Source organism: Podarcis filfolensis, assembly GCF_964270895.1.
Source record: "Podarcis filfolensis genome assembly, chromosome: 4".
Lineage (NCBI taxonomy): Eukaryota > Metazoa > Chordata > Lepidosauria > Squamata > Lacertidae > Podarcis > Podarcis filfolensis.
Genome location: NC_139607.1, coordinates 66,398,246 through 66,425,202, shown reverse-complemented (window position 1 = coordinate 66,425,202; position 26,957 = coordinate 66,398,246). Strand labels below are relative to the sequence as shown.

The 26,957-nt window shown below is 39.5% G+C and overlaps 1 protein-coding gene and 1 long non-coding RNA gene across 7 annotated transcripts in view; one reads left to right on the top strand and one right to left on the bottom strand.

The window, feature by feature from the left end:
• LOC310761668 overlaps positions 1-17,999 on the bottom strand; it is a 406,062-nt gene extending 388,063 nt beyond the window's left edge. Inside the window, exon 1 of the long non-coding RNA XR_014547651.1 lies at positions 17,834-17,999. This is a non-coding gene — a long non-coding RNA (uncharacterized lncRNA). The remainder of the gene's footprint in view (positions 1-17,833) is intronic.
• EPHA3 (EPH receptor A3) overlaps positions 1-26,957 on the top strand; it is a 213,776-nt gene that overhangs the window by 94,457 nt on the left and 92,362 nt on the right. The gene's annotated exons all lie outside the window — the stretch shown is intronic.

Here is a 26,957-nt window from a genome sequence, read left to right as displayed (position 1 = left end):
GCAACAATAATTAATTAAGACGGTGTTTTCCAATCACAATATCTATACGGAGTAATTTCCCTTTTGTGTTCTCAACGGCACGACAGATTGCTGAACCTGAGCCTCAGATCAGGCGCCTCATAGCCAGACAGTTTTCATATTTCCTGCAAGCCTTTCTCTGGCCAGCCTGACTTGATTTATAATAGCTGAGATAGGGCAAAATTAAAAATTAATTAATTTGTATGAATGTGTAATCAGGTGGACTGGACCGAGCTATAGAGATGCTAATTAGTCTATTCCCCAGCTCTCTCTGACCAGCTGATCCTCTGGAATATGCGACAGCTACAGCATCCATAGCTGACAAGTGAACATAGTCAGGGCGAAGGGTCAACAGTTTTTCTTCTAACCCCAGTGGGGCCAAGGAAAAGAGCTGCTTAGCTTGGCATTTAAGTTCAGGGAGGGAAGACCTTTCAGATTGCTAAAACAATATGTTAGTGTGACATTCATTGCAGGGTAGGTGGGGGATAACCCTACATAGAGTCAGTTGTGGTCATTTTTCTCGGGTTTTTGGCTATGTTGAAATATTTCCTCCTTGAACACTCACATTATTGTTAATGTTTTGAGGTATTGTGCTCTGCGGTGCACATTTTAGCATATTGAGATAAAGCATGCAAGTGACACAGAACATTTTAGAGGTCCTTTTTTTGGGGGGGTACATGTTCTGTACAAATCTACTGCCAGCAAGGAATTGAGCTCATATTGTGTGAACCATAACCTCTCCCCTGCCGAGCAGGCTCAAGCCAAAGTTACAATGAAATGTGCCAAAAATGCTCTGCACTAAATACTGCATTAGCTCTCTATGTGTCTCTTTAAATGGCTTAGTAATGGGAAATGATTCTGTTAGTAAGAGAGCAAAGTAAGTCCTTTTAAACATATACAGTGGTACCTCGGGTTAAGAACTTAATTCGTTCTGGAGGTCCTTTCTTAACCTGAAACTGTTCTTAACCTGAAGCACCACTTTAGCTAATGGGGCCTCCTGCTGCCACCGTGCCGCTGCTGCGCGATTTCTGTTCTCATCCTGAAGCAAAGTTCTTAACCCGAGGTACTATTTCTGGGTTAGTGGAGTCAGTAACCTGAAGCATCTTTAACCTGAAGCGTCTGTAACCCGAGGTACCATTGTAGGTCAATAGTCAGACAAATGAAATAGGCTTCCCCTTAGCATGCAACTGTTTTGTCCAACCTGATTATCTGCTTTGTAGATAAGGAGTGCCGGGTAGAATGCCAACATATGCAAGTTGAAAAATAAGTTTTAAAAAGAATTGAATTCTGTTGCAGGAGCTGCAGTCTTCTCACTCTTTTAAAAAGTAATAGGTATTGTGGGGCAGAGGAAGGAGGCCTCTCATAACAAAAGTGTAACAATTTGTTAAAGACAAACCATAAAATAATCAGAGATAACGACTCTGCCAAACAATGTTGCATGTCACAAAGTGCTTACTCTTAGTCCAAATCAAGCAAATATCTGTTAAAAGGAAAGCTATAGCTTTGATAGCAGGTATTTTGCTGGAATTTCACACAAGTTCTCATTCTTGCCCAGAGTCAAATGCAGTGATCTGGCCTGGTGTCAGTACCCAGAATAATAGGACAAATGCTTAGATCTGTGAGCTTGGACAGGACCACTGGACCCAAAGCTGGTTGCTGCTACCTGTCTTCCTTTTTTCACTTATCTCTAACTAGGGCAATGGTGTTCAGAAGAAGAGCACTGGCTGTGTTTGCAGCCACTGTCTTCATTTTCTCAGAATGCCTCATTATTACACCAATCAGCATAATAAAGTATGGAAGAACCCCGATATGTTTGTAATAGAGCATCATTGGTTGGGAATCAAGTAAGTTTCATTCAGTGTCGACCCACTGAAATTGATTAACATGACTAAGTTAGGTGCATTAATTTCAATGGTTCTACTCTGAGTAGTATAGTTGACTACCACCTATAATATTCATTCTAGTCAATTGTGTCTATATTTTTAAAGTTTTTTGTGAATCACCCCAAATTCTGAGCTAAATGCAATATAAAACAATTTAAAACAACAATACAAGTTTTAAAAAGTTTTTACAACTGAATAAAAGTCATTGCAACAGAATAAAACCATTATGAAAACAAAACCAGTGGAATTTAAACCCATCAAAAGCCTAACAAAAGTGAAACAGAAGCGAAATGAAGAATATTGGGAGACAACAGAGGGAACACATTTACCTTAATCTAGAAATTGTCAGTGTATATTCCCAGTGGGATAAAGAACTGCATATGCAAATGGGCCCTGATTCAGTCCAAGTGCAAGAGCAATGCACACATAGCTTTTGTCTGGAAGTTGATGTGGTATGTCTTTGTGTGTGCTAGATTTTGTTCTGTGCATTCCCCCCTCTTCCCTGAAAAAGTGCTCAGGAGTCATTCACATATAGCCCACACTACTGCGCACACATTTAGTTGGACCAAAGCAAAAAAGTTTATCCTAGATTGTTAACTTGGTTCCAAAAGATGTAATGGAAAAACTAAGGTATCTGAAGAAGTGTGCATGCACACGAAAGCTTATACCAGAACAAACTTAGTTGGTCTATAAGGTGCTACTGCACAATTTTTTATTTATTTATTTTTTTACTGCGTCAGACCAACACGGCTACCTACCTGAATATGGAAAAACTAAAATACTAATTTATTTATTTGTTTATTTAAAAAGACAACAACCCTAATTTGCAAGTTTCTTGGCGGCTACAATGTAATTTATGTCTATGTAACCCTGTAAGGTGCTGTACACATATATGATTGCTAATCTTGTTCACTCACAGATTCTCCATACCAATCAAATCCCTATTATAGTTTCTTTTGGCCTGTTAGAATGACCTATCTCAGAGGATGAGCACTGGGAAGTAGCAGCACCTTGAACTACCATGGGTATTTATTCATTGAATTTGTACCCTGCCTATCCTCCCAAAGGAGCGAGTCCAGGGAGGCTGACACATCCAAAATTTGGGTTGTATCATTCCAACCAGTAACAGACAGCAACTGTTTGTAAGGGCATTCATTGTTTAAAAAGAAAAGAAAAGCTTTTATTATAAAGGAAGTTTACAGCAATAGCTAAAGAGACAGGCTGAACACTACATTATATGCTGTCTTTCCCCTTTTTCTATCACTCTAGTACTCTTCATAGTCTTTTGACAAAATTTGAGGTTATAATGAAGTACGACATCAACAAATCAAATTCTTTCACTCCCATTTTGTTTCAATCCCCATAAATCCAATCAAATCTATTAACTGAGAATTCTAAATATTGAGAGAGGCCTACACTCTTTGTGATGCAGAAGTAGAGGTCACCCCACAGTGGACCGATGAGCCTTTTCTTTTTGCAGGTCTGTCTTAGAGTTCAATTCACTAAGAGGCATTCACTTTGATGCGAGACAGGCCTAAATTAGACTATAAATGTGAATTTTTCAAGTACAGTTGTGGAAAGAGGTTCTTACAGCCCCACACACCCAGAAAGAATGCAAGTCCACCCTCTCCCATTGGTCACACCTCCCCATGTGACCCTGACCCCTCTCCCTGGGAGACACCAAGTTGAGACTCTTCCCAGTTGGAGTGGGGAGGCAAATTGACTCTTGCTAAGAGCAAGAACGTCATTCACATGGTACTTAAAACTTCAGACAGTGCAAGTGATAAATTCTTCCTTAACTTTGCCCTTCACATACAATTATTTGCATTGGCAGATACACATTAATGAAAAAACGTATGATAAAAATGGCTCCTTGTGGTGTGCTGAGAGCCAACAGCAATTTCTCATGTTACATTTATGAGATTAAAATGCATGAAAGACAGTAGAAAGAGCACCTCACTCATGTTTTTAAATACAGCTCTTTTTCAGTATTAAAGTTATGCTGATGTCCAAGAACAACTTGTTTGCCTGGCTAGCAGTAATACTGCTTTAATCATTAACATTTGAGCGCATATATTCTCTCTTAGAGTTATGTGAAAACCTGAAACACCCTTAAAGCAATGTGTCCTATTTGTTTCACTCACTAGGGCCCATTAGAAATATCACAAGCCAAAGGTAATCCTGGCTTGTCTTATGTGAAGGCTTTTTGTTGGACTCCATGCAGTCCTCTGTGACTATTGCTGTTGTTGTTGTTTTTATTCCCATGGGACTGGGTTGCTCAGTCACTCTGGGAGGCTTCCAGCAAATTATAAAGCCACAGTAAAGCATTAAACAGTAAAAACTTCCCTATACAAGGCTGCATTCAGATGTCTTCTAACAGCCAGATAGTTGTTTATTTCCTTGACATCTGATGGGAGGACATTCCACAGGGTGGGTATGACTACTGAGAAGGCCCTCTGCCTGGTTCCCTGTACCCTCACTTCTTTTTTTTTAATATATATAAATTTTTATTAATTTTTCAACACATATTAAAAGACAATACAAAACAATACATAAACAGACAAACATATAAACACATATAATTTCTTAACCTCTTTTTCTTAAACTTTCTTTCAACGACTTCCCCATACCTCCCTTTTCTGCATCCCTGTTTTAAATCTTTCCAGCAACCCCTACTTTCAATTACTTATAATTCGCTTTCTTTAAATCCTTTTTCTCTTATCCAATTGTTTGTCACTGCAATTCTATTTTGCATTACCCATGACATTTTAACACTCATTAATTTTACAACAGTTCTTAAGATAAACTTTAAATTTCTTCCAATCTTCTTCCACCGTCTCTTTCCCTTGGTCGCGGATTCTGCCGATCATCTCAGCCAGTCCCATATAGTCTATCACCTTTGTCTGCCATTCTTCCAATGTGGGTAGCTCTTGTGTCTTCCAATACTTTGCTAAAAGAACTCTTGCTGCTGTTGTTGCAGTGAGGGAAGCACCATAAGGCCCTCAGAGCTGGATCTCAGTGTCCTGGCCAAACGATGGAGGTGGAGAGGCTCCTTCAGGTATATAAAAATCCTTATGTTTACAAATGTTCTCTTTTCATTTCAGCATAGGAAGGAGTTTCAGCATAGGATGAGGTTTCTCCATGTGATGAAAACAGTTTTCTAAAACTTAAGTACATTGTCTTCACCGGTACAAATTTCAGTGGGCTATCTTGCTTTAGGAATGCTCACAGCCTAATGTAAAACACTGCCTGAACTGAGTACATCAACTCACTTTTCAAGCGGCGTTTCCTCTTGGGCTCCCTCCCCTCTACCTCTAGTCTTGCTTTCCCCAGGTGCCATTGGGGTATTTCTAGTGATAGCGTAAGATTTATGTGTTGACAAGTGGCGAGGTGAAGCAGTGGTTAAAGTAGAGCTGCAAGTGATACTCCTGATCTCAGCAGGAGTTGCTGGCAATCTTCCTTCTCCCCACCTCCCTCTGCTAAGTTTTCCCTTGTGAGTAACTATAAATTACTTTCTTGAGAATCTTTAATGGGAGCTAATATCACCTCCATTTAGACCTGTAGATTCCTGAGGTGCGCAGTAAAGTCTAATCCCAGAACATGTATTCTTAATGAACCCTGTGGTGTTTTAGCATTATACAATTCCCAAGCCTGAACAGTGCCACTATTTATACTAAAAATCCATAATCACTGGCAACATTTTCCTTATTTTTTTGTCCTTTTTCTCACATGTTGTTTTTCTTTTCTGTTACAAATGAATAACCAGCAAAAGTTAGGCATTAGTTGTCGATACTTAGCTACAGTTAAATTAAACAATTATGTGAACACATACAGGAGGCTAGCTATTAATGGCATTTTAATGTATTATGGGAAGAGATAAGGACCTGGTTTCACAGGTTATTAAAAATATAGGCTCTTGCATGTCAAGAAAGGAGAGAGGGATTTCAGGGAGATTACAGAGCAACTTCTCTGTAAACATTCACCTTGATTAGTGAAGGCCACTATGCGTCTCCAAAGAATTGTGGTTTTGAACTAGTTCCAGTGATTTAATGATAACAAGAAGATAGGGAGATTCTTAGATGGAAAAGCCAAGTACAGTCTTGGAACAGGGAGGAGAGAATGTAGGAGCTTATACAGTAAGTAAACTTTATGTGAATTTCCTTTTATAATAACACTGACTTTTGAACAAGAATAATGGAATGTTCTAATCAGTTAGTAGCTACTAAATTTCATTTAGCACATTAGCATGGAGACTGGAGTTCGGACAGAGAAAAGGCCAGTCCAATTAATCCGTGGCTGAACAAAGGTTTGGTTATATTGCCTCATGTCCAAAGAAACATACTCAAATACAGGTAAAAGTCAGTTAGGGGATCCTAAATAATTGAATTTATTTTGAATTGAATTGAATATATAACCAAATGCAATTAACCTTCAAAATTTGCACTGCTCTGAATTCTGTGGTACAGTTGTCCAGCAAAAAATAAATAAAGATATTTAATAAAAACATACAAAATATGTAAATTAGGGGAAAGTGCATACAAAAGGCATATCAGTTAGGGAAAATAACATAAAAATCAGTTGATCCGTATCTATTGTATCACATTGGGCAATTTGGACCACAGTTCCTGTAGGTGTGCACAATTTCTGATCTATTCACTTCTCACTGAGGGACTCAGAATGAGCAAAATGGAGCAATTCTGTTCTCTAATTGTGTTAAGATTCTGGCACCAGATTCGTTATCACCCCAGTTTCATTCCAGTCAGAATTCCAATTCTGGAAGGCAACTGGTGGAATTCTGCATATGTTACATTTATGTAAAAGTGGGGAAAGTTACTTTTTAAATTGTAGTATGTTGTAATATATGTTTGTAGTATGTTGTAATATTTTGTTTTCCCACACCTTTTACTTGCAAAATTGTGCAGCAGTGCAGCAGTACAGTGATGAAATAGTCAAATTCCACCATTTTACCACCGCACAATTATGCATTAAGAAAGAAACAAAGAAATAATTTATTTCCAAATGAACCCAGTTCAATTTTTCCTCTGTAACTATTCTTAAATATTCATCTGGAAACCAAATGGATTCTAAAATACTGAGTTCCAATCCGGAAATCATTCTATAAGAACAAAATTGCAAACCTGAGGCAGAATCCAGCTGAGGCAAAAACCATTGCTCGCTATTCTTACCATAGTTGATTTGCATTGCAGCTTACTTACACTGCTAAATGTAGAACCATAGAATTGTAGAGATGGGACTTTATATTCTATGAACAGAAATATCCCGCAGGTAAACTAGTAACATACTTCACTTTTAATTACCCTCACTGCTCTGTCAGCAGCAGTTGAATTTGTGTTCTATAGTTTTTTATGAATTATATTACATAGGGAAGTAAATGCTATTTTCCCCCTACAACATGGCCAACCATCTTGCTGTTTCTTTCCAAAACAATCTCATAGCTCCATTAGTTTGGACCAGTAATTACCCTGACACTGCAGACAAGCTTATACTTTGAACTGAAAATTAAATAAACAACGTTGACAGATGTTGGCAAAATATATGTAAGGTCACAGGAGTAGAAGCTCAAAAGTAATTTAACTGAAACTCATCAGAAATGTGTGTTCGGTTTATGGAATGCTATTTTGCACACATTTATCTGAAGAAGTCTTCCTTTCATTTCCCAGTTAGGTGTCAGCATGCATTTTCAAATAAATGTTGCATTCTCACACTACAGTTTGAAGTCATCCTTTACTTCCTGCTAGGACCAGAAGCCTCAACACAACTACGTGGCAATAACAGCAGGACCCCACATATGCCATACTTATTCCCAGAAAACTGAGTATAGTGTTACAGCCAATGGACTTACTTCTGAGCAGAAATGCATGGGAGGTTCAGTGGTGAATGTCATAGATTCAAGGCTTTTATTCAGCTGGAACTCAGTTCTGGCACCTCTCAGGTGGGCGCCATTGCATTCCAAGAGAACGAGGGAGGTGTTCATGGTGAGTTCTAGCACTCCTTTTTTTTAAGGAAAATAGCACTGAATAGATTTGTGTTGGAATCGGTCAAATCTTGAGTGCTGTTTCTAAAGAGCTACCCACTTACGTGTTCATTAAATTCAATGAGAGGCAAAATCCAGTTCCCATTTTATAGAAAGGTAAGCTTGTGACTTGTTTGCTTTACTCTCTCCATAACGACCCTCAAATCTTAGCACATGATTTACCGTACTTTTCTCTCTATAACACGCAGATTTTTTCTCCTAAAAAGTAAGGGGAAATGTCTCTCTGTGTTACTGAGCGAATGTGTGGTCCCTGGAGCCGACTGGCCCGAGTGCAGGGGCAAAAATCAGGCAAAAATCAAATCACGCGTCAGGGAGGAGGGACGCCTGAAGAGAGGAAGCTGTTGCTTTCCTGCATTCTGCCTCAGGGTCTTACTGCCCACCCTCTTCTGTTTCGGTTGCTGTTTGCTCAAACGGAACAAAGAGCAGAGAAATCCCATCCCCTCCAGGCAAGCAGAGGGGAAAGGAAAGGATCGTGTCCCTCCTTCTAATTCCTCTCCGTGCTCCGGTGCTGCTGCGTCCAGGGAAGCATTTTAGGGACTCGCAGGCAGCTGGAAAACATGCAGGTGAGGGGGGGGCTGGCTTGGTGGGTGGGTGGGGGGAAACTTTTGCCTTCCTTTCCTCCCTCCCATTAAACCCCTCTCCTGCATTCTTAGCCAGTTGCTTCTCTGCACACCCCACTTGTGCTCCTTGTCCCTTCTGTGTTTTTCCTTCCCTCCCCACTTAAAACGTAGTTACAAAGCATGGATCCACATGGATCCTCAGGATTTTTGCATTGGGTCACCCCAAATTCACCATCAGATCACATGTCTGTGGCCACAGCATGAGGCACAAAAATGATACATCCACTGTTTCATTCAGAATTTTTCCCCCCTTGTTTTCCTCCTCTAAAAACGATGTGCGTGTTATGATCAGGTGCGTGTTATAGAGAGAAAAATACGGTACATTATGAAACTAAAAGTCTATGGGGGGCAGGACTTGAGGGTTTTTAAAGTTTTTTTGTTTTTTGTTTTTAAATACATATATATGGGAGTACTATATGCCAAGCAATAAAACAGTGGATTAAATAAAATAACTAAGTTTGTAAATTGTCAGATGAACCATGCATAAGTTCTCGGCAACTTATCTTGTGATACGTTCTGTTTCATGCAGACATTTATTCAAGTTTTCAAGTCCTTTATGGGTAGCTGACCCTTTACACAATTATTTTAAATATGCATACCTTATCAGATTTTTAGAATGAAATTCATCTCCCTTTACAGTTCTTAATCTTTGCCTACCACTTTGAAATATCCGTGTCCTTTTGCCATAACAGATAAAACATCTAATACTACCCCCCTGTTGCCAATTCGGCAACAGGTTTGAAATGAAACCAAATCAAACATGTAGCAGAAAATTAGTGAGAACCAAACTGGACGGGGTTGGGGCGCTGGGGGAATGTAACCCAATATCTTGAAAGCTGAAATGTGAATGTTACAGCAAATATTACAAGTAACTTAACCAACTGGTAACTAGTGTTCCTGTTTGTTTTATAAATGGATTTGGAAAGAAACTGGCTCAGTCTTGTGATATAGCATCTCACAGTTTTAACAGACATTATTCCATGCATTTCTAAAAGCATATAATTTAATTATCTTTGGCTAAATTGCACTGCAACTTATTTTGATGCTGTGAGCCGGGCAGACTGAAAAGCACCATATAATGTTATACAGTTCTGTAATACTGGGGAGGATGGACTAGAGGGTTCCAATAGGTCTTTTCTGCTTTCTATTATTATATGAAACCATTGTATGAACTTTGATTGATCACAGAACATTGAAGAGCAAAGGATATTGTTTCTTGGTAAACAAACTCACAAGAGGGGTAAATGAGAGTTGGAAATACTGATGTGAGTTGCCATTATGCATTTGAGCTATCTTTACAGCTTTTGCAAGACACATGAAGACATTGTCAGGAAATTATTACTTTCCTTCTAGTGTCATTTTAAAAGTCAACTTTTTGAGCACTCTGGCCTTCACCTTTCGATTAAGTCACACCTTCTCAAAGAGTATCCAATGTGGGGTACCTTACAATATTACAGAAGCCTACTTTAGCTAGGGGACGCGGGTGGCGCTGTGGGTAAAACCTCAGCGCCTAGGACTTGCCGATCGCATGGTCGGCGGTTCGAATCCCCACGGCGGGGTGCGCTCCCGTCGTTCGGTCCCAGCGCCTGCCAACCTAGCAGTTTGAAAGCACCTCCGGGTGCAAGTAGATAAATAGGTACCGCTTTATAGTGGGAAGGTAAACGGCATTCCGTGTGCTGCGCTGGCTCGCCAGATGCAGCTTGTCACGCTGGCCACGTGACCCAGAAGTGTCTGCGGACAGCGCTGGCTCCTGGCCTATAGAGTGAGATGAGCACACAACCCTAGAGTCTGGCAAGACTGGCCCGTACGGGCAGGGGTACCTTTACCTTTACTTTAGCTAGGTAAAGGTACTTAAATAAGATTGAAGTACCTAAAAATAAGGTACCCCTATGTCCCATCTCCCAGGGTTGTTACATCTCTTGAAAAAGCTGGAAACTAAGTAACCATTGCAAAAGTGGTAGGCTTTCCCCATGATACACTTCCTTGAGTCACCTGTATTTGGCTAAACTTGTGAGTGTACTATCTGGAGAAATTGTATAGTGAGTGGTCTTGTGCTATAATTTTGAACTTACAATAAAATATATGATACAGATCTGGAAAGTTTCATTTACAATGCAGATGTTGTAGTTTTGCCAAAGTTACCATCTGTCTGATTATAATTTACTTTTCCCCCCTTTGGGGAAAATAAATTGTTAGTGCTTGGATACATAAACCGCTTGATGGTGGTGGTTAGAAACAGAGCTAAGCTTTCAGATGTGCATCCCATAGAAAGCAATGTCCAACATGTGGAAGTGCATTCAGAAGCCTACTAGACAGCCAGAGTTCCAAAAAGAAAGAATATCTGAATGCAGTCCACAGAATCATTTTGCATATCCACGATCATAGAACAGAAAAGTTAAATACTTCATAGAAAGAAAGAAATGTTTTCACATGAGTTCAACATATACATGTTGTTCTACACTGAGATAATCACCACACAGGAAAAATATAACACACAAGTTGACCTTTAGAAGAAAAAACAGATGGCTTTGAGGATGGAGACATAAGGTCCAACACACCTTTCATGGTGTGAGGTTTCATTTCAGACCACTGTCATGTTGGTGGGCTTGAATTTCAAGCCTTTTTTTTTTGGCTGCATGTAGTTTCTAGCCTCCCAGATTGTCAATCTGTTAAATTTCACCCTTGCCTTTTAATTATAAGTAATAGCTCTGCATGTTTGCATTTGAAGACCTTGCATGATTTTACTGCCATAATAACATTTCACTTGGAGTAACCATTTTCACAGAACCAATAATTTTTGCACGTCTTATATCTAAACTCTTTTGCTGCCTCCTTTCAGCATTTTTCAGATATTTCACCCAATAAAACACTTCCAAATTCAGCCCTCACAAGAATTTTTGCAAGTCCCCAATTTGAAGAAAGGCTTTGATAAACATCACTACCTAATATGTCCCTGATTTATCCATGAAGTAGAAACCTACCACACTATATAAAAATCAAAAGCTTTACCTTTTGCTAATTTAAATTGGTAAGCTATATTTTTTCTGTCATGCCTATTTGCTATATAGCTCACTATACCAAAAATGTAATGTCAACAGTTAAATAGCTTTCCATTTTTTAATTATTACCCTGTGAGCAGCCATCAACATAAATATTATTGGTTCCATAGGTGCCATTTCTCAATTTGTTCCTTTCAAATTGTTAAAAGAGATAATTCTGGTTCCTTTACACTAGATGGAGGTTACCAAGTAGAAAGAGCTGTCAAAGCAATACTGTTCTAGGATTTTTGTTTGAGTAGAACAACTCACACATAGCTTTCTTAGTAAATGTAACCATTACAAACCTCTGGTAGCATTATATGGACACATGTAATAGTCAAGACATGGAAGGCATGGAAGCTATTCCTATATATAAGGGCTGAAGAACCTATGGCCCTCCAAATGTTGCTGGTCTCCAACTTCACCAACCCCAGTCAATATGGCCAGTGGTCAGGGATAATGAGGTTCCCCCCACCTGCAATATATGATTGTTTATGTTGATGCATACCATTGATCCATCTGTCTAACTACTGGATACTGTCTAATAGGTGTTCTTCAAGGTCTCAGGCAGATGTCTTTTCTAGCTACTGGAGATGTAAATGATTTGAATGTGGGAATTTTTGCACTTACAGTAGTGCTCTGCTACAGAATTATGGCCCCTCTCTGATCTGTCAGAATCATCAGAACCACTGCTGGTCATATCTGTGGTGACCCAGCCCACATGTTATGTTTGTTCATGTGGCCACCTTCTTAAAGTCTGCCGAAACTTCGTACAAAACATAGTATTGTATGAATCAGCCCAAGGACAAATTGAAGCTGGTGCACTAATGCATGCTATTCTCATTCTTTCTCCCATGTTTAATCTAGCAGTGTTCAGTGTGCGTATAAATTAAAGCACACAGGAGCCAAAAGCAGCAGAAGAATTAATATAGCACCACTTCTCGTTCTTGGATGTTGTTTGAAAAAGGCATCATGAAAACGTTTGATTAAGTGAGAGAGTCTACGTTTTACGAAGCTTTCTATGTTGCGGATGAAGATTTATGACACTATGCAGAATGGCTCTCTCAGGAAGCCAAGGTTCCCACCAAATCCAGGAAATGATGTATTTTTCTTTTGCACTAAAGAGCACATTATGTATTAAAGGAGGATATCGGAAAGTCAGTGTTCTTTTGAGTTAATGCAGCTGCAGTGTTAGCTAAAATAGATCGTAGCAATTCTGTGAATCTTAAGTTGAACAGAGGCTGAAAAAATTTTTTTTTCTTGCAAAATATATTCACTTTAATTAAGCTACCAATTTGATGGTAATTACCTATGATTTCTTTCTGAAAGGAGTTTTTTAAAAAAACACCACTGAGCAGGAGGCCTAGGTTTCTAGAGAGGCCTGGTGCTGGAAACTTCAAAGGCCACTATAGTGCTCTTAGCACCACACAACAAGCTTTTATGCTCCATGAATACCTGAAGAATGTGAAATTACATGCTCGTTTTCAGAAATGCCTTGTGCTTTTGCTTAATACATTAATCTTTCCATCTTGTGGGTTTAGTATGGAATTGTAATAGATTACTCCAGAGCCAAGGTTTAAGTAGGCCCCAGTTCTTAAGAGAAGGTTTCAGCTTTGACATTTGTAAGATTTACTAGTTCCAAAGCTTGCTTTTGTAATAAAACCTCCTACTTCTTTCATTTGCTTTTTACTCCATCCAAAAGTTGAACGTAACATACAAAATGTAATATTTGGGATGCATACCTATGGATTTTACCTAGATTTCAAGTGATTAAAAGTGCTTAGATTTAAGGCTATGCATTGCTGAAATTAGGAGATTCTATCCACCTGTTCATCTATCTGTCTATGAAGTAATTGGTGGCAAACAAAATCTACAGGTTTGCAGCACATAAAAATGTATTGTGTAGCATCAGGTTTTTATTTCATGTGAAATCAAGCACTGAAAGAAAAGAAGGACTCAGCTAAACTATGGTAGGAGGTGTCTTAAAAAGGTAAAGGTACCCCCTGTTCATTAGGTCCAGTCGCGGATGACTCTAGGGTTGCGGCGCTCATCTCGCTCTATAGGCCAAGGGAGCCAGCGTTCGTCTGCAGTCAGCTTCTGGGTCATGTGGCCATCATGACTAAGCCGCTTTTGATGAACCAGAGCAGCGCACAGAAACGCCGTTTACCTTCCCGCCGGAGTGGTACCTATTTATCTACTTGCACTTTGACATGCTTTCAAACTGCTAGGTTGGCAGGAGCTGGGACCGAGAAATGGAGCTCACCCCCTCGCAGGGATTCGAACCACCGACCTTCTGATCGGCAAGCCCTAGGCTCAGCGGTTTAGACCACAGCGCCACCCACGTCCCTAGAAGGTGTCTTACTGCTGATCAACATCTACCCAGCCATGACCCAGAAGCTATAGGCCGGCTCGCTCAGCCAATAAAGCGAGATGAGCACCACAACCCCAGAGTTGGTCACGACTGGACCTAATGGTCAGGGGTCCCTTTACCTTTACTTTATATCACTTAGTTCTAGCAGATGGGAGAACTAAAATGAGGCATATTGTAGCCCATGCCTCCTCCATGTCCATATGTCGGCAATGTGTTTAGAAATTGCAACCTAAAGATGCATTCTTTACTGGGACTAAGCTCATTATACTTCCATGTGAACATACTTAGGATTTCATTGTAAGGCCCAAAGTAAACTGCACATGTGAGTAATGACAGCAGAGAGAAGATACTTAGATGTTCTCCTCCATCTGTTTTTATTTCCAAACCATCCCCCCTGTTGTTTATCAACCCACAGAGGAGAAGATACAGATTCTATTGCAGGATTGTAGGAACAGTCCTAATCAATTGAATGTAACAACCATGTGTATCCTGCCTTAGTTCAAAAACCAGGACCAACCACATTAACTTTAGTCAGATTGAGAAGCAGCAAATACTAAACTGTGAGGGGGGAACTGTGTGAGAGACATGATCTGGCCTGCTCCCCCTAAGCTAGCTTGCTGCCTGCAATTTTGGTGGAGATTGCTGTCCAATCACCAGAGTTGATGAAAGTTTTTACTACCAGTCCAGTAAATTTCTATATGTGGAATGGGGCTGCCATCTTTCTTTCCACCTCAGGCAGCAGAGCATCTTGGGCCAGCCAAAAATGTAAAGGAAACATTGCTTTCTCACAAAGTGTCTACTGTCATAGGCTACTATGATTTAGAAAGGATAATCGTTGTGTCAGAATGAGTGTCTTCAGTTTAGCTCAGTTCAGTTTTATTATTACTTGTCTCAGGTTTGGTTAATTCAAATTACTAAAAATCTATTTGAATCAGAGGTGCCTGTCCTCTGATTAGTCCAGTTTCTGATCTCAGCCAATGATACCTGACAGTGCAAGCCTGTGCTTGTTTACTCATAAGTAAGTCCCACTGTATTCAGTGGGGTTCACTCTAGGTAAGTGTGCATAGGATTGTACTTTTTTTATCCCATTGAATCGTAGAATTGTATCATTGGAAGGAACCATGAGGGTCATCTAGTCCATCCCCCTGCAATGAAGGATCCAGTCAAATGTTAGTGAAACTTTTTCTAGGTCAAAATATACAAAATATACAAAAGAACTGTAAATCAGTTTAGCCTCTTTCTGTTGTTTCTTTACCGTTAACACTACTAATACTTTCATTGTTTTATAGTTTTCTTAGAAAAGACAAAAACCTTAAAGCAGAAAAGACTTTGAGCTTTTGGTTAAGTCCTGCCAACGTTAATCACATATTTTAAAAGTATGAGTCATAAAATCCATAGCTAGGCTTTGCAAATTGCCATCATTTTTTTTCTTTTTTCGTTGTGGTTGAAAGGAATGTATAAGCAAAGATTCCTTAATGTTACAGGATGACATCAAATACAGAGACAATAAGGGAGGAAAAATCAACTCAGGGAAAGAAAAAAGGTGCAGCCTGCACTTTCAAAATGTATTTATAGTCTCTTTTTTCCAGGCTTTAAAAACATATGCTTATCTTGAAAATCAGATTATTTTAATAGGAGGAAGAGAAAGAAAACTCACACACCTGAGAATCGGTTTTTGCTCGGTCTATAAAACAACTTGTCACACTCTGACACCAAGAAACAGAGCAAACTCTCTCTTTTTGTTCTTCTAACTATTTCAGACCTATATTTTTTAATATCCAAGGAGTAAATCAAAGCTTTGATTCCTGAAGGTTTCCACGACATTGCGGTTATGGCTCATTTTACTACAGGGTTAATCACATGCCATTTTGTAGCCAAAAGTTTGACTGCAGCTGCTTTTTCAGAGAAAGTTCATGAGTTTCCCCTTGATCGTATTTCAGTTTTTCTCTGACAATGATCTTTGCTTTTGCAGGCTGCATGATGACTTCATACAATTTTATATACTTTATACAAATTGCTTATCAAAAGACATGGTTTATAATATCCCTGAGAAGCCCTTTAAAAATGGATTTGAAATGTTTTTTCTGTTAGATGAGAATTATTTGGAAAGCTTGAGGTGGAAGGGGGAGGGTTTGTAATTGTTCGTGTTCACTATTTGCTTTTGAAAGCCTTAAGCATACTAAACTATTGGCCAGATTAGCAGGACTAATTCGTTTTCTTCCATGTAGGCATTATATTGGTAGGTTATAGGGGGGTGCTTTCTTTGAAGGAAGGCATCACCAAACATGTGGTTGTACTGCAGGTAGTTATAGGCATAGGAAGCCCAGGTCTTCCTGGTAGGAAAACCACTTGCCAGGCTGAGGAATGAATACACAGTTGGAACAGTAAATTCATAAAGTGAAACTCTATGTAGATACATTCCTCCTGGTTAATATGCTACTATGGTGACATTCCAGGTGGTTGCAATGTGTGCAAATGATGAAATGACATGAATTTGGGGCTGTTAATTAGGGAGGATGTGCTGATCATGTGTGGAAGATGCATTCAAGTGGTCCTGTCCATATGATTATAGCTTGCACATGCCGTAGCTGCTTGTGGAGTCTTGGCCCTGTTGTGAAATGGAACAGGATGACCCTTAGGGATTTTGCATGCCCCAGCGCAGTTTCAAAGGGAAATGGCAGCACTGTTGCAACACCTGGAAAGAGTATCTGTTTATGTGCCTGAAGTTTTAGGACATGGTCTTACTGAGGAAGAACACAATGAGAGATTGAACTAAGTCTGAGCAACTGTTTAAGCTGCACTGAATGGTAGTGCCTCCTACACCAGAATCTCATGTATCACATAGACAAATGTGGTGTGAGCACTGATCCTGAGAAAGTGGAAGCTATTTCAGAGATTAGCTCATAGAATCCATTGTGGAGTTGAAAAGGTTCTTGGGCATGGTACAGTATTTGGAAAGATTTATGCCAAAGTTGGCATGGGTACTTTACTCCTTAAATAAGGTGTTGGTTTGGGGGTCCAAAACAATATGAAACCTCCATGAGGGTACAACAGCTTGACTTGCATTATATGATATCAACCATTGTACCACTGCAAGTACTGACGCAAACAGCTATGAGTTATTCCTCTGCACAGAGTTATTCTTGCTTTCCCTGGAATGAAAGAGACTTACAGAGTCGAAGCAGTTAGTCATTATGGGGATAGAATTGTCATTCCAGCTGAGATGAGACAAGGTATCCCAGTGAAACAAAACGCCCTGGTGAAGTTCACCAGGGTACAGTCAAATGCAAATTGTGATTTCTGCCAGAAGAATATACTCTCTATGTGAAAGCACCATAACTTGCATTAGACAGACCTTTGCAGGTATCTAGAAATAGCTCACACAACAGATCTTAGGAGTTCTACCACTTGTTTAAAGGATATATTAGCAAAGCTGAAGTGTCACAACAAACATGTAATAGTTAAGTCACCACAATTTGCAAAATAAATTTTGCACCGAGCTTGCTAAATGAATGAATGAATGCCCATATTACAACCAGACTCTGCTACCCACCAGCCAATAGGTAGGAAGAGAAAACAGTCTAAACTGCAAGGTGAATCCTGAAGCAAGAATTTCGTATTCCGGCTTACTGAATGTTAGAGTGACTCTGATTAATACAACGAAGCCCAGCCCAACCAAAACAAAAGAGAAGTTCCCAAGAGTATCAAAACCACAGATAAGGTCACAGGAACCCCAACACACAATGAAATTGGTATAGGAGGTGATGAATGAATGGACAAAACAAGACTGCATGTACAGTGGTACCTCGGGTTAAGTACTTAATTTGTTCCGGAGGTCCGTACTTAACCTGAAGCACCACTTTAGCTAATGGGGCCTCCTGCTGCTGCGCCGCCGGAGCACGATTTCTGTTCTCATCCTGAAGCAAAGTTCTTAACCTGAAGCACTATTTCTGGGTTAGCAGAGTCTGTAACCTGAAGCGGATGTAACCTGAAGCGTATGTAACCTGAGGTACCACTGTAAAATGAACTATATGTGCATAAATGAACATGAGCAATAGCCACTGTTATGCAGCAATTACAACAATTTCTCCAGATACCTAAAATGGTTAGACAAGATCTCCTGGACTGCACCCCATTTGATACTGCATTAGAACAGAAAAGGAGAATTCCTCACAGATGGCAGCTGCTATAAGCTCCTCTTATAGCCTCTTCTTTGATTTTTCAAATTTATGTTGTTCTGCTTCCTCTAAAATATATGTGTGTACAATATACTAGATAACGACATTCATCTGAATGGAATTCAAAATTTAATAAATAGTAAAGTACCATTATAAATTGAATACCCAGTGTAGTCTTCCAAAAGAGCTTAATTAGCTGAGCTATTCCACAAGGTGCCTGTTGCTCCTGAAGACTGTAATTTAAAAGGATGGGCCGAAATAATCCCCAGATGCTACTAGAGGTGACTCATCATCTCAAGGGGAGGAAGTTGTTTAGGGGTATCCTTAGGATTTGCTGTTCAGCTCAGTTTTGGGTATCAGGATTGCTTAGAACTCAAAAGAGGGGAAATGGGGTGAAATGTGGTCCTGAATAGAAAGGCGGTTCTTTGTATACTGTGGCATGAAATGTGGAACTAAAACAGAAGGCTGGGAGCACAGGAAAGTCTGTGTTAGTGAGTTTGCTGTTTAGACAATAAAAGGGTTACCACTAGTCTTCTGTAGTCTCTGACATTCACTGTGGAGGTCAGATGCATGTTATATAGCTTCTCCACATCCATTCAAGCATTCATATAACATCTGAAAGTGTGTGTGTGTATACCTGAAGACAGAGAATGAGAAAAATAACACTTTTTTGCTGCATGGGCTATCAATTCAACATCTTTAAAGAAATGTGTTTGAATGTGCAGCCCTGGAAAATATTCCTATGTTCAGCATCTCTCCCTCTCTTCCCCTCTTTCCCTGTGCTTCATATTTACAGTTAAAATTCTGGATAAGAGCTCATTTATAAAAGAGGCTTTCTGAGCTATCTGCGATTAATTAATGTCATTCTTGCCTTTTATTTAGCTGTCTGGAGATAATTGGTTAAGGTCTTAAAGATTTGTTTAATAAATGCCTAAGGTAAATGGAGCTGAAAATTCAGAGAAATGGCTCAATTTGCTTAGTATTCAGCGAAGTAGGCTGGACTGTCACCCATTCATACATGGAAGCTTTTTGGTTAATTGATTACAAGTGACATCCCACTGTTTCTTAAATGGGGCAATTCATCTTGAAGAGACTTTTCTTAATATGTATACTTGGTACAACATACGGGTGCAAGTAAGTAGAGTAATTGTGCATTGTCTCCTCTACTTTTAATACCTAATAAGGAGCCAGCTTGTCAGTGATAACTAATGACGGTAAAAAGAATACATTTAAGAAATCCCTGATATAATTACAAAACCAAATTGCAAAACAAATGCATTTGAATCCATTTTGTAAAGTGTTGTACAGGAAAACTATACTTGCTGGCATATGCTACAAATTGCTTAATCATAGATAAATCAATAATATTACTGTTCTTTCAACGTTAACTGTGTTCCAAGATGTGAATTGCAAGTAGCCTGTTCCATTTCTAGTGGCTGTATTGGAAATGTAAAATCAATGAAAATGGTGTTTCTTAACCCTGTGAAGGCTTGCTTTTCAAACACATTGCATGGAGTTAATAAAAGGCAAAGGAAAAATAGACTGGGATATTCAGAATCCAGGCAGGAAAAGAGAGAGCGGTGCAAATGTTGAGTGTAGCATTAAGAAGAGTGAGTTTCAGTCCCGAGGAATTCAAAAGCATGCCATTTTCCATAAGGAGCTCTGACTAGTGTGCTACAAAGATGCTAAAAAGAATGGGTCAAAGGGGAAGGTATCCATCTATTTTCACAGACTGAGGGCAAGTGTTGGGATAGACAGTCTGTCTGGATCTCAGTGACAGTGGCAAAGAGAGAAAGCTTCTCACATTTAATGCTGGATCGATAGGAAGACTGCCAAGGAATGGCAAAGACAACCAGGGGGCATATTGTCGTCTTGTCTCTACTGCCTATTGTACTGATCATACAAATCAAAGTGCCTCAGCAGTGACAAGTGATGCTTTTATTCCCATTGGTCAGGGACAGAGGAGCCACTCCAGAGGCTATAGCTGCTTTTCAAGTGGGCGAAAATCTGATTTCAGATGTGTTAAAAGATCTCTTAGTAATTACCAATGATATGGGCCATAGTTCTTGTAGATACATACTCAGAAACACAAATTAAGTGGGTGAGACACAGGTTAACAAAATCAGAACCCAGTCCTTAGCAAGTCATTATTATTATTATTATTATTATTATTATTATTATTATTATTATTATTATTTACTGCTTGCATGTCATTATGGCTTCTAAGCCATTACAAATATAAAATCAGTTATAGAATAATAATAATAATAATAATAATAATAATAATAATAATAATAATACTTTATTATTTGTACCCCGCCCATCTGGCTGGGTCTCTCCAGCCACTCCAGCTTCCAACAAAGAATAAAAATACATTAAAATGTTACACATTAAAAAATTCCCTAAACAGGTCTGCCTTCAGATATCTTCTAAATGTCAAGTTGTTGTTTATCTCTTTGACTTCTGTTGGGAGGACGTTCCACAGGGCGGGCGCAACTACCGAGAAGGCCCTCTGCCTGGTTCCCTGTAGCTTTGCTTCTCACAGTGAGGGAACCGCCAGAAGGCCCTCGGAGCAGTGTCCAGGCAGAACGATGAGGGTGGAGATGCTCCTTCAGGTATACTGGGCTGAGGCCCACAATAAATACACAATAAGAGATTCCATCAAAACATTTTAAAACCCCGTAATGAAAATATATACAGTAAAGTAAACCCTTTAAAAAGCATAACAATTAAATAGCAGTTAAACAATTAGAACAAGAATGTCAAGTTCAGGGGGGATGCTGGTCTAAACAGGTGGCCTGTGTATTAAATGGCCTCTTAACATGTTCATGTCCCCTGTGTAGGATTTCTGTGTCCCAAATTGTCAGTGGATTCCTGCCCCCCTTCCTGTAGACATTGAGGTGACTGATCTTTGGCCCTCCAGAAGATATTGAACTACAGCTCCCATAATCCCTGACTATCATGTGCTGGCTAGAAGTTAGAGTTCAACAGCATTGATAAGGTTTCCTATTCCTGCTACAAACCTAAGCATCTTCTAGTTTTGATTTTTTGTAATTGATACGTCTCTATACATTGACTCAGTATCAGCCCTAGGATAATTTCATTGCTAGATTTTTAACAAACTTCATGCTGGATGAAAAAGGCAATTCTCTCTGCACTGAACTTTTCCAAGGTCAGATGGCCTGAACTGAGATAAGCACAAGGAACTCACTTAAAAATAGGAAGACTGCTGGAGCAATTGACAGGGGAAAAGGCAAATACAGATTGCTTATTGGTAGATAAAGCCACAATTTTATTACCAGGGACTGCAGCAGGCAAGAGGGGCTAGGGTGGGAAAGCATACATTATTACAAAATAAAATGTAAACTCAGAAGCTGGATAGCAGAATATCATAACAATGGAGCAGTTGTCTTCATAAAATTAAGCTTAACAATTTATTACCCAATGGACACATCTTGAAATTTACACAGGACCAACGGATTCATACAGGGAGGTATATATATCACTAAATTTAATCCACAATATGAAAATTTACCTGCGAATCTGTGCATACCTTATAGCCGGTAGATCCAGGAAACTGTCATCATCATCATCATCCTTTTTCACCCCCACCCTCAGATGTAATGAAACTCAGACCATAGAGCTACATCAACACAAAGAGCTACATCGACATACATTCACATGGAACTCTTAGGATTGCTTTTCAGGATCAGAAAGTACAAAGATGGCAAAGTGTGGAAGGAAAAACAAAAACTTTATTGTCAGTAGGCATCCAAGGGAGGGAGAGATTCCCTCACATCCAACAGGTATTCACCGTGAAGGAACTCCAACCCTGCTCTGCAACAGCATGGAACAACTTGTTTCAGGCTACACTTTGTGAGGGACAAATGAAGGCAATAATTGGTAATCTAAATGTCTCAGTGTTGGTTTTCATGTGTGTGGCAAAATGTCTAACACTCAAACCAAGTCTAATATCTCATGGCATTGGACCAAGTCTCATGGCAGAACTATGCTGATGGCACTTTTCACCCCAGATAGGTGTGTGTTTGCAATGTCACTGAAGGAAAACAGTGGGTTTCAGTGGGAAAGGATACAGAGGATGGAATAAGCACCCCCATTCTTTCTATGATATGCAGAAGGATGAGATGCTTAGTGCCACCCTGTTCTGCCAGATTGTTAGACTCATGTCTGTCCTGCAGAAGGTCCTATCTGTTCCCATAAGCTGTTGCTCTTATATATACTTCTATGGTCTCAGGGGCTTCTGAATGACAGCCCAGTACCACCTGGAAACCAATCAGAGGCAAACAAGATTTTAATCATTCCTATTTATTCTTAATGGCACTCTTGTGCCCGCCCCCTATAATTTCCCATTTCCATGTGTGTGTTTCAAAAGGGAGCTTTTTATTTTTATTTTTATTTTAAGGAATGAAATATCATGCCGAGAATGTTGGATACACTTGTCAGAAATGATCACATTATGCAGGGGGGTGGGTTGGTAGTGAAAAATAAAATAAACTGACAGATTAATATACTAAGAACTTTCATGGAAACAGAAGTTGTGTTTTTGATTGACACTTTTCTTTCTCAGCCTTCTGGAATGGAAATACATTAGAGGCTGCTGAAGTCTGAGGCATGTAATGACATCTGTCACAGTACATTTATTTTTGAGCAAACAATCTGTGCACAAAAATATGCAGAATCCCATCAAAATATATTTTCCATAAACTGCACTATGTCCAAAGTATTCTCAGTGTACTTTGGGGGGGGGGGGAGAGAAGTAGACTGAACTGTTCACATGAGAATTATTTCACAATTGTGATTTCAATTTCCCAAAGTTAATATCACAATTATTAACCCCAAAACAGAGTAAGGGTGGGTGGGTGGGTTTGTCCAAAAATGGTGCAATAAGAGAGTACCGGTACATCTTTTAAATCCATGCTTACTTTTTCCCAATATCAATTTATGACAATTCAAATAAGTTCAAGGGCGTTTATGTGTATTGTAAAACTTACCTGATAATTGTAACTATTAATAAGAAAAAAACTAAAATAATGGTGAAAAATATGGAGTGTAATAAGATAGAAGCAATGCAACAACAGACAGAGATAGAGGTGGTAAAGAAAGTAAAATACTTAGGAATTTGGTTGACTCCTAAAAACATTGACCTGTTCCAGAATAATTATGTTCAGATGTGGAAAGGAATTAAGAATGACTTGGAGGTGTGGGGTAGAATGAAACTGTCCTTTTGGGGCAGAATATCTATGATAAAGATGAATGTGCTCCCAAAGATGCTATTTTTATTCCAGACTATCCCCGTTATTAAAGGGGGTAGGGATTTTTAAAGATTGGCAAAGAATGATTTCAAGGTATATCTGGCAGGGCAAGAAGCCAAGAATAAAATATAAACTATTAACAGATGTGAAGGAAAGGGGAGGCTTCGCCCTGCCAGACATGAAATTATATTACGAAGCAGCTTGTCTTTGCTGGCTAAAGGAATGGATCAAATTAGAAAATACGGAATTATTGGACTTAGAAGGTTTTGATAACAGATTTGGGTGGCACGCTTACCTATGGTGTGACAAAAAGAAAGTTCATAAAGGATTTGGGAATCACATTTTCAGGAGTTCATTAATAGAAGTATGGGACAGGTACAAAAACCTTCTGGAGCCAAGAGTTCCACATTGGCTATCTCCGTTAGAGGTTATAAGTGTTAAGAAAATCAATATGAGAGGGAAATGGCCACATACGGAGATTTAATAACTAAAGAAGGAGGAAAATGGAAACTAAAACCATATGAGTTTGTAAAAGATTATGTGTATGACTGGTTGCATTATTTCCAGGTAAATGAAATGTTTAAAAAAGATATAAAGGAAAGTGGATATGCAGAAAAAGATTCAAAGTTCCAAACAGATTGTATGATTGTATGATTGTATTGAAAACTAATAAAAATTCATTATATATATATATATATATATAAACAAAGATAATTGTAACTATTGTAATGGGGTATTAGGGAAATAGGATCCTTTGTGATTCTATGATTCCCACTAGGTCAGTTTGACCTTCCTTTTGCAATATGTGACATGACTCACTTCCCCAGCCTTTCCCAACCTGGTGCCCTCCAGTTGTTTTGGAATTAAACTTCCATCATTGACTGAATGAGGCTGGTGGGAATTGTAGTCCATAACATGTAGAGGGCAAAAGGTTAATAATAATAATAATAATAATAATAATAATAATAATAATAATAATAATTTCTATTTATATCCCGCCCTCCCCGGTCAAGACCAGGCTCAGGGCGGCTAACATCAGGTATAAAAACAATTGATTAAAATACAACTTAATAACAGGATTTAAATACAACTTAAAATGCAGCCTCATTTCAGTGGAAGCCCAGATCAAAAACTGTTTGGGGGAAGAAAATGTCAAATCTTCACCAAGGCCAACTATCCAGACTGGTCCTATGTGGGCCGGAAAAAAGCCAGGGAAGTCCCCAAATAGGGGTTCCATCACAGAAGGAATAGGAAAGAGGAGGAGGGGATCAGGCTGATTCCAAGCCAAAGGCCAGGTGGAACAACTCTGTCTTACAGGCCCTGCAGAAAGAAAGCAGAAAGGTGGGAGAACGATGCACTTGTGTAAGCCACCAAACTGTATTTTGCTTGTTTATACATTATTGATGGGTCTGGTGAGCTCTCTACTCTCTCTCTACTGCATGGTTTTCTCTCCATTGCAATCTGGGGGCATAGAACAAGGAGAAATTAACAGGTCATAGGATGGTTTTCAAACAAGTTTTACTCAGAGAAAACCCATTAAAATTAATGAACACGACTGTGGGCTTGTCCACACTTCCACTTGTACCATGCCTAGAAAGCGTGTCAAGCAGAAAACCATACTTTCTGAGCAGTTTGCCTCTTGCCCCATTCCTCTCCAAAGGAAAACTCATTCTTTAGTGAAAGATCAGAACAAATGCCAATGGGAGGGGGGAACTGAATTGTTGTTTGTTCCAACTGAGTACTAAAGAGCAGTTTCGCCTGTTGGATAGCAGCAGGACAATGTAAATATGCTCTCAGTTAGGTCCATTAATTTCAATGGGTCTGTTCTGAGTACAGCCTCGTTGCATACTACCCATTTAGTCTACAGTGGTACCTTGGGTTACAGACGCTTCAGGTTACAGACACTTCAGGTTACAGTCTCTGCTAACCCAGAAATAGTACCTCGGGTTAAGAACTTTGCTTCAGGATGAGAACAGAAATCGTGCTCCAGCAGCGCAGCAGCAGTGGGAGGCCCCATTAGCTAAAGTGGTGCTTCAGGTTAAGAACAGTTTCAGGTTAAGAACAGACCTCCAGAACAAATTAAGTTCTTAACCCAAGGTACCACTGTACCTCCTTCCCAAAGACCTTGTAATCAATAGCTTCTTCCAGGAAGGTAGATTCAGTAGCACTCAAAATGCATTTGGCTCATTGTTCAATTGTTCATACAGCTTGAACATTATGTTGATTGTTTAACCTAAAACTTCCACGTAATTATTTAAACCTGTTGCATTTGCCTTAGTGTTATTAAGAAAATTGATGGAAGTGGTGTTCGTGTGCAGCAGCTATGTGTACACTGCAGTCTGTAATTGTAGCAACATTATTATTAGTCCCAATACACTGTATCATTTCCTTTAATATATACTTGGAGAACACTTTTCATCTATGTTAGCTGGTCTCTGCATTTTATGCAGGTTCCATTTCTGCAGAGATTTTGTAGTTTCCTGAATTTCTCCCAATGCATAAAGTACAGAGATATACTTCTGACTAGCTTCCTCTTAATTGCTCCCAAGCAAAAAAAAACCAACACAAATTTTGCCACTCCCCGCCCCAATGAAAAAAAGAGAACCAAACTACATAGCCAATACTGCTTTTATTCATTCAGCTCACCCATCACAAGCCAAGCATTCTCTTTATATCACAGCTGGACTTCAGGCCAGTCAGACGGGCTAAAGCTTTCTTTTTAGACCTTTTCTTCAGCTTCTTCAAGACACAGACAATGCTACTTCCTTAATGCTGTTTTCTCAAATACAGATCAGAAAATACATCAGTGGTGCAGTAGCCTGGACTGTTTTCAATAGCCTGGCTACAGACCAGGAATGTCGAGTGTCCTCCATGGTCTAAGTCCAGGCACCTCCCACCAGAACCAGTTCTGTGCTCTGGCTGGCTGGCTGCTCCTGGTGGCCTTTCTGAACCACAGTGATGGAACGTTCAATGCTATTTCCTGGTGACCACCGTACCTATGGCACAAACAGGGCTTGCCAAAACAAAATAAGAAAATTCCTTCCAGTAGCACCTTAGAGACCAGCTAAGTTTGTTATTGGTATAAGCTTTTGTGTGCATGCACGCTTCTTCGAAGGGCTTGCCAGATATTATTGGACATTTGTTCTGATTGGTTTCTGGAGAGATTAAATGAGTATGAGCGTTCTGTAGGAATCTCCGCTCGACCAAGCCAATAAAGCTCATCCTCCTCCGGCCGAGTCCTCCGGAATCGCCTCCGACGTGATTGACGACCTGAGCCTCTGATAAGGCTCCAGGCACATCCCCCATTCAGCAGAGTTTCCAGCAGCATGTGGAAGGATGAGATAGTATGAGCTACATGCTAGGAGTTTTATTATTCTAACTACGCAGACAGCAAAGAAAAATACATCCTCTCTCTGTGAAAGACAGAGGGTAACCGGACAACAAAGGAACAGGAAACCAGTAAACATCACATCCGTCTCCTGTCTTCCGTGACACTTCCAACAGCCTGTAATGTCTCCAGA